The sequence below is a fragment of the Podarcis liolepis genome, assembly GCF_965112155.1.
Source record: "Podarcis liolepis genome assembly, chromosome: 5".
Classification (NCBI taxonomy): domain Eukaryota; kingdom Metazoa; phylum Chordata; class Lepidosauria; order Squamata; family Lacertidae; genus Podarcis; species Podarcis liolepis.
In genome coordinates, this window is record NC_139556.1 from 90634366 (window position 1) to 90647521 (window position 13156).

At 45.4% G+C, this 13156-nt stretch overlaps 1 protein-coding gene across 5 annotated transcripts in view; it reads left to right on the forward strand.

Annotated features, from left to right (window-relative positions):
- The window catches only part of NAALADL2 (N-acetylated alpha-linked acidic dipeptidase like 2), a 644561-nt gene that overhangs the window by 370056 nt on the left and 261349 nt on the right, over positions 1–13156 (forward strand). The gene's annotated exons all lie outside the window — the stretch shown is intronic.

Below are 13156 nucleotides of genomic sequence, written 5' to 3' on the forward strand. Positions count from 1 at the left end.
CACAGCACCTGGAATCCAGAGTTGCCATTGCATTTAACAACATGGAAAATGCCCAGCACTGATTATCCCTGGACTCAGACTGGAGAGGCAGGTGGCCGCCTTAAAAAAAATAAAAATAAAGCAGCAATCTGTGGCTAATTGGGAGAGGACAGGGAGCAAGTGACACGTCAGCTTTTTTGCAGAGAGAAAAGCGAAGTGTAGTTGATAGTGAATTATGCCAGCACCTACCACTGAGTATTGGCAGCTGGTGAATGCTCCTGTTCTGATAGAATATTGGCAAAAGCCCTGGTTGGAGAAAAGCTTCAAACTGCTGCTTCCCTTGTTCCTATTATGAGTCAAGCACCTGGATCCTCAAAATAGGGAATTATTTCACAGTAGCTTAAATTCATGCTGGGCTAAGTGGGCAACTAAGTTCAGAGAACTTGACCTTAGTGTGAGATCATCTGCTGGTCCTCAGAGAGCCAGCGTGGTGTAGTGGTTAAGAGCAGTGGACTCGTAATCTGGTGAATGGGGTTCATGTCTCCGCTCCTCCACATGCAGCTGCTAGGTGACCTTGGGCTGGTCACACTTCTCTGAAGTCTCTCAGCCTCACTCACCTCACAGAGTGTTTGTTGTGGGGGAGGAAAGGAAAGGAGATTGTGAGCTGCTTTGAGACTCCTTAAGGGGAGTGAAAGGTGAAATATCAAGTCCAAACACTTCTTGTTGTTGTTCTTCAACTGTTAGGTCAAGACCCACTTGATCCAAGGTGGATCGCAACTACCGCTGTGCAAATATATGGCAGTAGATCAAGGAATGGGTCCCCAGGTGCACATCTGGGTTAAAGTGGGACCCAAAAAGGTTGAAGATACCTGGTCTACTTGGGTATATTGTCTTCCTGTTCTAACTTCTCTTCACAGGCACTTTTGTCTGCTCAAATTTCAAGATCTATGGATTAGGGGAGCTTGATCATTCCAGTCTTCACAGTTTCCTATACAAAATTCAACTTCTCTGCACCTCTTGGACTAATGTTTGGAACACAACTTTATTTTAAATGTTGCAGTCCAGCTCTCAGCAGTTGAATCATATCAAACCATGTATTTATATGTATCTCTGAATATGGATGTTCCAGACTGGCCTCAGATTGTGCATTTAGTGGGGTGGACCAGGATTGTGGGACTCTTTACATAGTGAAATCAAATTGGCATTATCTGTCCTGAGTTTCAGTATGTTTAATGGCAATGGCGCCCACCTGAGAGGTGCTGGAACTGAGTTCTGGCGAGTTCTGGCTAGGTATAGGTATGTAAGTGTGTGTGACATGTTCCTCTGTATCACCCCTCTCCTCTCTTGAGCCCAAGGCAGGATTACATAGCTAGGCTGAGAGCTGGTGGTTGGCCAACGGTCACCCTGTCAGTGTTAGAAAAGGAAAAGGTTCTGACCTCCTTTGACTCCTTCACCTAGTTGGACCCTAGTTGGAACAAAAGAGTCCTTGAGAAAGAGTATCTTTGCAGAATGCTGCTTTTATTCTTTAAAAAGTATTTTCCATCCACGACTGATAGCTTTTGATTCTATGATTCTATAATTCTTTTATATACCACAAACTCAGCCAATTTTCAACCAACCCACACTAACATTGACCACTCTTTATATACAGGTACAATTAGGTGAAAGGTTGCAAGAGTCATTGTAGGCCGCTGACTCATGCTGACTTAGTTCTTTTAGCATTAAAGAAACAGCGGTCAATTTTTAGCCGTGACACACCCCAGGGAATTTTGTGGATTAACAGGGAATTGAATTTGGGTCTGTCCATCTGTTCCCAGCCAGTCACCCCACCCTGCTGGTCCTAGTCCAGCACTCAAACCAATACACCATGCCCAGATTAATGAAAAAATATAATGCAACAGAAGAGGGACACGGGTGGCGCTGTGGCTTAAACCACAGAGCCAAGGACTTGCCGATCAGAAGGTCGGTGGTTTGAATCCCTGTGACAGGGTGAGCTCCTGTTGGTCAGTCCCTGCTCCTGCCCACCTAGCAGTTCGAAAGCGCATCAAAGTGCAAGTAGATAAATAGGTACCGCTCCAGCGGGAAGGTAAACGGCGTTTCCGTGCGCTGCTCTGGTTTGCCAGAAGTGGCTTAGTCATGCTGGCCACATGACCCGGAAGCTGTACGCCGGCTCCCTCGGCCTATAGAGCGAGATGAGCACCGCAACCCCATAGTCGGTCACAACTGGACCTAATGGTCAGGGGTCCTTTACCTATAATGCGGCAGAATCACAGGCAAAAAAAAAGGGGGGGGTTGAAGTTAATGCAGGCCAGAGGTAGGTTCATCCATCTGTATTTCTAACCCTGCTGCAGCTGCAGCAGAAGCTTGAGACTTTGTCCCCATCCCTGCTATGTGAGCCGGTTTGAGACTCAAGGTACCTGTTACACAGTGGGATGCGTTTCGCCGTCTTGCTCTTTTCTCAATGTTTTCCTCTCACTGTTTGGTGGCAGCGGCAGGGGGAGGGAGGGACCATTATGAACCCCACTGTGAAATTGTAACAAGGTTCCATCAAGCATATTTGGTGTGGTTACTTGTCCAGACACCGGAGATCTGACTTGAATTGGCACTAAATCAGCCGAAGCAACAATGCTGTAACACTGCATGACTGGAATGGCAAAGAAAGGTGTGTGTGTCTTGAAGGGGAAGGGGGAAGAGAAATATTTGCCTCCTTGTCATCGAAGGGTGTTAGCTATTCGCAGCATGAAATGCTATGACATCTCAGTGGGAAGGCATTGAGCAATTTCTCGGCATCTCAGCCTACCTGACCTGGTGTTCTTAAGCACTGCCCTGGGGAGTGACAGAAGTAAATGTAGCAGCCTCCAGCTTTTACTCTTGTTCATTTCACGAGGAACGTTTGAAGAATGGCTTGCTGTTTATCTGTTCACTTGACCCCACAACGTTTTATGTACCCACCATGAAAAGTAAAGTTAATTGAAACAGTTACACCACCTCTAGGGCTAAGGAGCTAAGGGTCCAGACCGTATGCACTGATTTTTTTGATGGATACAGTAAATGCTCTTTGGGGTGGTTCATAGAATACAACCAGAGATTTTGCAGGAGGGAAAACTGCATAGGCATGTGTTTTTGTTTGTGTGTGCATATGTGTGTGTGTGTGTGTGTGTGTGTGTGTGTGTGTGTGTGTGTGTGTATGAATGAAATGGATGGTTTATGTCAAGCCTTTAACATTGTTTGCACATCTTTACAAGTCTGTAAATATGAGCTCTTGCCTCTTAAAGTCAAAGTCTTTTTTTCACCCCATCCAGAAACACAGCAGGGAATTCTTTTTTGCCTTCCTGGCTGCTTGTTAAAAGTTTGTCACAAGAACAGTGCAGATCACTGGACCCCCTCTGCTCACTGGATGCATTTATCCTTTATTTCTTGTATTTATATCCCACCTTCCTATGCAATATGTTGCCAATGGAGGTTTAGTGGCGTTCATCCCTCAGTGAAGGCTGCCAGAATAAAAACAGAAGGGGAAAAATGCCAAATCTGTTTGTATTCTTAATAAAACTTATCAGGATTCAGCTACAGTGGTACCTCGGGATGCGAACGTGATCTGTTCCGGAGCCCCATTCGCATCCCGAATGGAACGTAAGATGCGACGGCGTGTCTGTGCGTGTGTGGGTCGTGTTTTGCTGCTTCCGCACATGCGTGTGATGACATTTTGAGCATCTGCGCATGTGCGAGTGGCGAAACCGGAAGTAACGCACTCTGTTACTTCCGGGTTGCCGTGGAGAGCAACCTGAAATCACTCAACCTGAAGCACATTCAACCCGAGGTATGACTGTACAGGGAAATGCAGAACAAATAAACACTCATATGCTTATTGTGGGTTGCTTGTGGCCACTGGGAGAAAGGGATGGTGGGTTAGATGGGCCTCTGGTCTGATCCAATTGAGTTCTTCTTATGTACATCCCTGGCCCTGTAGGAATTCCTTATGCTAGGGTTGCCATATCCCGGAATACTGTTGGAAGCTGTGTCTGGTTGGAAATCAATAAAATGTCTGTGGGAATCTGGACATATGGGAAGCCATGTCGGCAATGTCGGGTCTGCCAATTTTCCAAAAAAAGAAAAAAGCTCAGAAATTTTGCTTTTGTGTCCGGATTTTCACTTTTTGAAATATGGCAACCCTACCACACGGAAGCTCAGTTTTTGCTGAAATCCCACAGTTCTTTCTAATGAGCAAACTTGCCTTTAAATGTGTCAGGGACAGGGCAGAGGAGGAATGGTGGAGACCGTCTCCCCATCCTGACAGTTCCAGGGAGGAGGAAGAGGAAGACAGTATAGATTTACAACAGGGGTTTGAGGGAGGTCGCAACTCAGAGGCAGATCAAGGGGAAAGTTGGGAAATCATGGGAGAGCCAGAGCAACACCTGGCTGACATGTCATTAGAAAGCATTCCAGACCCTACCCCCGCAACCTCCCAGAACCTGGGGTGCCTTGAAAGTAGGAGAGCAAAGAGCTCAAAGACAGAGGGCAGGAAGCAGCACCCGTAGAAGTGACAAATGAGGAAGTGGAAGATTCCGGGGGGGGGGGGGTGGAGATTCACTTGGGACAATGCCATTATCCAAGAGGCTGGGTTCTATAGCCTCTCTCTGAAATTACTGAATAAAAAAGGACATTAAGAATCCTTCCCTTTATATTCTGCCAGCCTCCTGACAAAATGCTTGGTTTAGGGAAACACTACGACTAAGATTTGATACAGGGATCAGCCCATTGCCTCCTGTTTGAGAAATGTTGCTAGAGTGAAAGGAACATTGGAAGCTTCCTTTTACTATGTCAGACCATTGGTTCATTTCATCTATAGCTCAGTATCATCTTTACCACACCCACCAGTGTGACATGCAGCCCCCAGAAGGTGGCCTTTGAGGGAATGCATACCTTGGACTGAAAAGGGTTCCCCAACCCTAGTGTATGGGATGAGGAGGGAGAAAAGATGAGGCCCAGAAGAGAAAATGGCTGGCTATAAGGCCTTCTTCAGACTTGGCAATGCAGCAGAACAAGAGACCCTCCAAGTGTCCCTATTTTCCAGATTTATAAAAACCATCCCAGTTTCTGATTTGATCCCAGAATGTCCCGCTTGTTGTTAGGATGTCTCTATTTTCATCAGAGAAATGTTGGAGGGTTTGGAGTTATCTGACCCCAGAGCCATCTGAAGGCAGCTCTGTACAGGGAAGATTTTTAATGTTTAATGTTTAGTATGTTTTTATATATGTTGGAAGCTGCCCAGAGTGGCAGGGAAGAATAATAATAATAATAGAATAGGATGTCCCTATTTTCATTGGAGAAATGTTGGAGGATGTGGAACAATAAGGAAGGGGGGCCCCACTCAAGGTCCAGGAGTGACCCATCTGAATATGAATAATAATAGGAATATCAGTAGGGTGAGTCTTTTCTATTCGGGTTTTTCTTGCCTGCACTGCTTTCAGTCACTTGGGCTGTTGTTGGCAAGGAACTGTTCGGTTTTATCCGAGTGCTGTAATTCAGAGCATTCTCCTAAGCTGAAATCTCTCATCAGGTATATATATAAAAAAATAACTCAGTAAATGAAGATATGGAGAAAAGCTATTTACCAGGCTTCCTGTGTAAATAGCAAGACATCACTACTACAAGGAGTAAGAACCCCATTCCTGAGATAAGCCACTCGGTAATGGGATTTCTATCTCTGCCATTGGGTGGAGGGAGCGAAACAAACAAACAAAATATCATAAGGAAGTGCTGAGAAAGCATCAGCACTGAGATGGCTGCTATCTGTTTCTGAAATGCTGAAATACAACAGCTTAGTTCAGTAAATACCTTACGCTCTTGACAGAAGTTTCCAGAGAAATGCCCTTCTAAAAAATTAATCGGGCAAGTTATAGCAGTAGCAAAACGATGCTTTACTCTATGTTACTCTATGACAGCATGCATTGCACTGAGCTGTCACATCATTTATTTGAGAACCACAGCTTGTTGGTTTACATTATGATGTCCCAAACGTGTGTGTGTGTGTGTGTGTGTGTGTGTGTGTGTTACACACAGCTTTTGTAGTACGGTGGTTAGAGTAGGAGCTAGGAGACCAGGGTTGAAATCTCCAAGCTCATTCGGTGACCTTGGGCCAGCCACTGTCTCTGAACCTAACCTTTCTCACAGGGGTTCTTGTGGGGATTAAAGGAGGAGGGGAAGAACCATCTATGCCACCTTGAGCTCCTTTGAAAAGAAGGTGGGATATAGAATCTCAACTAAAGCATCCATGGCAGTTGGTCATCCAACCTCTGCATAAAAACCACCAAGGAAGGAGAGTCCATCACCTCTCATGGGAGACCGTTCTACTGCTGAACAGTTCTTACCTTCAGAAAGCAATTCCTGTTCTTCCTTTCTTGTTACTTGAAGCCATTGGTCCAGGTCCTACCATCTGGAGCAGGAGAAAACAAGCTTGCTCCATCTTCCAGGTGACAGTCCTTCAGGTATTTGAAGGTGGCTATCATATGTTCTCTCAGTCTTCTTGTCCCCAGGCTAAACATACCCCACTCCTCATAAGGCTTAGTTTCCACACCCTTGATCATCTGGTCACGCTCCTCTGCATATATGCATTGTTGTTTTTGTTTAGTCGTTTAGTCGTGTCCGACTCTTCGTAACCCCATGGACCAGAGCACACCAGGCACTCCTGTCTTCCACTGCCTCCCGCAGTTTGGTCAAACTCATGCTGGTAGCTTCAAGAACACTATCCAACCATCTCGTCCTCTGTCATCCCCAGCTTTCACTTCCATACATCACTACTGGGAAAACCATAGCTTTTACTATACGGACCTTTGTTTGCAAGGTGATGTCTCTACTTTTTAAGATGCTGTCTAGGTTTGCCATTGCTTTTCTCCCAAGAAGTAGGCGTCTTTTAATTTCGTGCATGCTGTCACCATCTGCAGTGATCATGGAGCCCAAGAAAGTAAAATCTCTCACTCCCTCCATTTCTTCCCCTTCTATTTGCCAGAAGGTGATGGGACCAGTGGCCATGATCTTCATGCATATATGCATAGATGAATATATATTTTCATCAAATCACACACTGTTCTCTCTCTCTCTCCTGTTTGTTTCCTTTTTTTCAAAAACAAGAATTTGGGGCAAAAACAGCTAACTTGGTGAAACTGTAGCAAAAGCCAGCAGAACGCTCAAGAAGGATTCATGAAAAGCCCTTGACACTTACTGCTTTAGTAGTGTGGCATTGTTTAATTGAGCATAGTCAATTATTCTGCAGTATTTACAGAGGATCATTTAGAATATGCATAAGCACACAGACTGTGATTGAAATTTATGCCAATTTATTTGTAGTGAGAACAAGAATCCCATACTCTTAGTTGGCTGTTGTTTTTTAATCTGAGGTTTCTTCTTGCCTTCCTCTGCTTTTCTGATATTTCATTCCCTTGGAGACATGGCGCTGAACAGGCAAAAATAACTGGAAAAATCTGCATTGTCTAGTAGTTTCAATCACGCATATGCATCGTGGCATAAGGTGTTTCCTTGTAAATCATCTCAACTTTCACAAGATTTCTATAGCCCTTACTTGTATGGTCCTTCAAGGAGATATATAGCATAGAACTTGGAATTTAAATAGCCACATAATTTCCACCCACCCACCCTCCTTGCATATTTGCCTTTGCAGCTGTGATAGCAATCTGGTAAAAAAAACCCTCTGGTTTGGGTTTGTTTTTGTTCCTTATTTATATTGAATCCTTTCATAACAAACTCTCGAAACCATTTCATATACATAGCTGCAGAGATCACTCTCCCAGTATGTGTGATCAAAATGGAAGTAATAGTATTTGGATGTTGTTAAGATGATGAGATTCCACTTCCTGCACTGCTTAGCCATAGAGCAGACGCACAATCCAAACACAGCAGTGAGGAATTTCTGCAAGTAGGACAGGATAGAAACAGAAAGAGGAAAAGGCAAGCTTTGCACCTTAGAAAAATGTGTGGTGCTTTCAAGTGCTGCTTGTCAATGATTATGTGCAAGTGAAACAAAAGCAGGGTGGGATTAGTGTATTTAGACCACATCTACTCAAAATATTTGCAAGTGTTATGCCCACCCAAAAGGTTTTCTGCGCAACATTTGACCCAGCTAGAACCTTAAACCTTGTCATGCTGAAATTTCCCCTGGTCTTCAGGCAGAAAGGTTCTGGTGTTATTGCTGAGGAAACTCAGTTTGGATATTCTGTTTGGTCTTTGGAGAGGAAGCGGAGTTATGTCTTATGTGAATCAGAAGACCAGGTTAAGGACAAGAGCTTCAGCAGTCAAATAGCAGCAGCTCCTCTTTAATTTTGGCAACAGGTGCCTGCAGATTGACAGCTTGCAATATTTCTGATTTATGGCCAATGTGATCGTTACGGCTGCAGCACAAAGCTGCTTTTAATCGTATCACAGGTGGCCTTTGTTTACCACATAGGGAGATGTGCATCCATAATGGTTTGCCTCCCAGGGCAGCAGAACAAATTCCACAGTGATCTGCACACATAGTGTGGGCTGGGTTGGGGGCTCTGTGTTGGAAACCAATTCCCCAGCTGTACTTTTGTTGGGCTTCTGTCAATCAGCTTCCTCCACCTTTCCATGCCCTCCCTCGCCTACCCTCCAGACACCCATACTATATTTTCTCATTTTACCTGTCTAAAACCCAATTAAACTGATATCCCCCCTGAGCTTCCACCGGCCTGCATGAAGCAATGAGATATCAGTGCCATTCATGCATGAGGGAAAATAACACTCCAAAAAGTAAAAAAAAATAATGATGGGAGGGGAGGGGCATGGAACACAGCGGGGGGAGGGGAAAGCAAAAGCACATGTGCTTGTTCTTTTCTGATTCTTTCTTTCCTATAGCATTCTGTTTGGTTTCTTTAGACCATGCAAAGTTGTTGCCCGAAAGTCAAATAGATTTTGTTCATGTTTCTCTATGTGTGCTTTTGAGGGAGATTATAAGAATTTGCCTGGAACCAGGTTGTTGTTCACCCCCCTTCCCTTCCACCCATCTCACGTCTAGAAATTACAAGCTGATCATCTCTGTTATTAGAGCGCGTGCTTATTAATGCTGTGTAATGAGCTAATCAGGGGAGACTTTTTTTCCTTTCGTGATGAAGATCAAGACTGAGGGTAGTTGGGAGGGAGCTGGTGATTTGGCTCAGAAGATCAGGCTCATGCTGGGAAATCCTGCTGGGAGTCATGGAATAAGACTAGCACCTAACACCCAACATTTTTAGAGGGAAATGTGGGGCACCACCCTGGCGACCCCATCGCTCACTCCCTTATTGCTGCTGACCTCTTCCTCGCTCACCACAGCAACCCACTCATTCACTTGCCTCCTCTCTCCCCCTCTTACTTTTGTCTGATGTCTTCGCCTCCTGCTCCACAGCCTTGGGAATTGCTACATGGTCCAGAGTGGCCTGGGGAAGGTCGCCCCAGCCTATGCAGCCTCAGTAGATGCCATGTGGCCCAAAGTGGCCTGCTGGAACCTAAAATCTCTTGTCTTTTGGTGCCGTACCAGAGCACAGGAGTGAAAGTGGGGCATCCAAGATCAAGATCAGAAGCAGGGGTGGCTCAATCCTAGATTGTTGTTTAGTCATTTAGTTGTGTCTGATTCTTCATGACCCCATGGACCAGAGCACGCTAGGCACTCCTGTCTTCCACTGCCTCCCGCAGTTTGGTCAAACTCATGTTGGTAGGTTCAAGAACACTGTCCAGCCATCTCGTCCTCTGTCGTCCCCTTCTCCTTGTGCACTCAATCGTCCCCAACATCAGGTTCTTTTCCAGGAAGTCTTCTCTTCTCGTGAGGTGGCCAAAGTATTGGAGCCTCAGCTTCAGGATCTGTCCTTCCAGTGAGCATGCGACTCTCAAGAGTCTCCTCCAGCACCATAATTCAAAAGCATCAATTCTTCGGCGATCAGCCTTCTTTATGGTCCAGCTCTCACTTCCATACATCACTACTGGGAAAACCATAGCTTTAACTATACGGACCTTTGTCCTAGATATCCTGGTGGAATCAGGACACTTGAGGGGTATGCTAGTTCACTAAATAACAGGAAGCGATGGGTAGGAATAAATTGCATGAAAAGGGGATGAGATAGATTCATGGAGGCAGTGTGCAACATACATAAGAATGTCAGGACATCAGAAGAGCCTACGGCATCAGGCCAATGGTCCAGCTACTCCAGCATCCTCACAGTGGCCAACCAGATGCTTGTGGGAACCCACAAGCAAGTTTCTACCCCAGGAGCACTCTTCCCCTCCTGTAGTTGCCAGCAACTGCTATTCAGAAGCATTGCTGACTCCAGCTGTGGAGGCAGAGCATAGTCGTCATGACTAGTAGCCATTGATAGCCATCTCCTCCATGGATTTGTCTAACCTTCTTTTAAAGCTGTCTAGGTAGGAGGCTGGACGCGGGTGGCACTATGGGTTAAACCACAGAGCCTAGGGCTTGCTGACAAGAAGGTCGGCAGTTCAAATCCCCACAACTGGATGAGCTCCCGTTGCTCGGTCCCTGCTCCTGCCAACCTAGCAATTCGAAAGCACGTCAAAGTGCAAGTAGATAAATAGGTACCGCTCTGGCGGGAAGGTAAACGGTGTTTCCGTGCACTGCTCTGATTCGCCAGGAGCGGCTTAGTCATGCTGGCCACATGACCTGGAAGCTGTACGCTGGCTCCCTCGGCCAATAAAGCGAGATGACCTTCAACCCCAGAGTTGGTCACAACTGGACCTAATGGTCAGGGGTCCATTTACCTTTACTTTTACCTTAGGTAGGAGGCTAACACTGCCTCCTGAGGGAGTGAGAAGAACTATGCACTGCATGAAGGAGTACTTACCTGTCAATCTTCCAACATTCAGCTGCAGTGGATGTCAGCAAGATGTGGCTTCAGGAGAGAGGTAGAAAAACTTTGTTCTATCCACTTTTTCCAGGCCACACTTAATTTTATAAACTTGTACAATGTCGCCTCTTACACAACTTTTCTCTACACTTAAAAGCACCAAATGCTGTAACCTTTTTCACAGGGGAATACAGAGGTGGGGTAGCTCCCAGAGGTGCCCAGCCCCACTGTTCCAAGACCCATCACTGCTGTTGGTCATCTTGCCATTGATGCAGCCAACTGACTGATTGCCCACCCGTGGTGATGGTGATGATGGTAGTGTCACCTGCAAACTCTCTGCTGACTTTATTATTCAGGTCCAGTCCCTAATGAGGCAATGGGGAGTTGGGGAATGTGTGAGCAGCCCAGAGGCCCCTGATCAGCATTGCTGCTGGTCTGCTCCATCCAGTGCTTGTCACAAGACTAGAATATAAACAGCACTAGTCAGGGGCAGCATGGCTTAACTTGCTTGAAGAATCAGCGAGGTGGAAAGACGGACACAGAATACGAAAAAGGAAGTCAGAGTGCATGTGTTGCCTTGCATAGAGTGAAGAGGAGAACAGATTCTTCTTCGGGCATGCAGAATGATCATCTCAGGTGCAAGGCTGCCAGACTGGTCTGTTGATGGGAGATTAGGGAACTGTAGACCCTTGCAGATTCCGGAAGCTATTGTGATTATTATTATTATTATTATTATTATTATTATTATTATTATTAGGCCAAGGCTGGTGTGAGTCCTCAAAAAGAGCCATTTCTGGAGCATGACAGGGGTAGAAGAAGGAACAACTTAGGCTGAATCCTAAAAACATTCAGATCAATCCAGCATAGAATACTATTTTAAGGTCTTCTTTTCCCTCTGTTGCTGAACAGGGCTTGGACCTGGGTTAACTTTATGAAGACTTAATAGATACTAGCTTGCTTTATGCCACCTTTTCTGTGCTCAGGATTGCTGCCTAAGTGGATCAAGTCAGGATGTGCTGGGGATTGCTTTGTTTAGTAGAAAGATAAAGGTATCTGCATGTCCTGGAGGTCTCAGGTGGGCATGCATATAAATACAGTCGTACCTTGGTTGATGAATGCCTTGTGACTCGAACGTTTCGGCTGCCGAACGCCACAAACCCAGAAGTGAGTGTTCCAGTTTGCAAATGTTCTTTTGAACTCAAAAGTCCAACATGGCTTATGCAGCTTCCGATTGGCTGCTGGAACTTCCTACAGTCAATCAGAAGCTACGCCTTGGTCTCTGAATGTTTTGGAAGTCAAACGGCCTTCTGGAAGGGATTCCAATTGACTTCCGAGGTACCACTGTAGCGAGGATTTCTCTTATTGATCAATGTAAACCAAGATTGGCAGATACAAACTGTAACCTGGCAGTGCTTAGGCTTACGTTTCTGCTTTGCACACTGTCCCAGGCATTTTTGTAGCCAAGATGCTTGGGGTATATTTAAAATGACAACAAGGCAGTGCTCCGTAGCAAATTCATCAGAGCTGGTGTTTATGAGAGGCAAATGCTGGGAGCTTGCAAAGCCTGCCCACCTGCAAGCTTCCCAAAATTTATTCTCCTGGCTCTGCAGGTGAATCTGAGAGCAGCTTTAGGAAGCTCACCCACCAATAGCAAACATCTAACACTCTCGCTGTAACTGCAGATAAAGTTTTGAAACAGCTGATGTGTGGATTCTCCCTGTAAATTATATAGTATCTTTATGTCCTTCCGTTTTTAATCTTTCGTTCTGTGGTTTTTTTCTTTTTTCTTTTTTTTTAAAAAACTGACTTGTGATAAAGTTCAGTATCTGGTTTAACCTGATATGGAATTGTGTACATCCCGAGGCATGTAGTGCTAGGAGGCTGGGACTGCACACCGCGGCTCCGAAAAGCTGCCACGCGAACACCTGCGTATGCACCTGCATCCAAATCAGCAGGCAGCGTTTGGAAGCAAGCGCCACAAAGTCAGATGGCTGATTGTTTAAGCAATTAAAGGTGTAATTAGGTTTATAATTGAACTTTTGCCTGGCGTGTATTCTGAATCTGGCAAACAAGGATAAACCCACCAGTCTTTAGCCCAGCTTGATATCTGTTCAAGCTCATTGCTAGCCAGGCTTAGCGGATATATGCATTTGGCTAGTGGGGGTAGGGGGATAAGCCTCAGGTTTTATTTATATGCAGGCACACATTTTGTGGTCCCGCCATCTTAGGCTTTTCATAGCATTGAAGACTTCTTTGCAGCTATTTTTACTGTGCTACTAACATTGCTATTTTGCCTGCTACAATTGCAACTG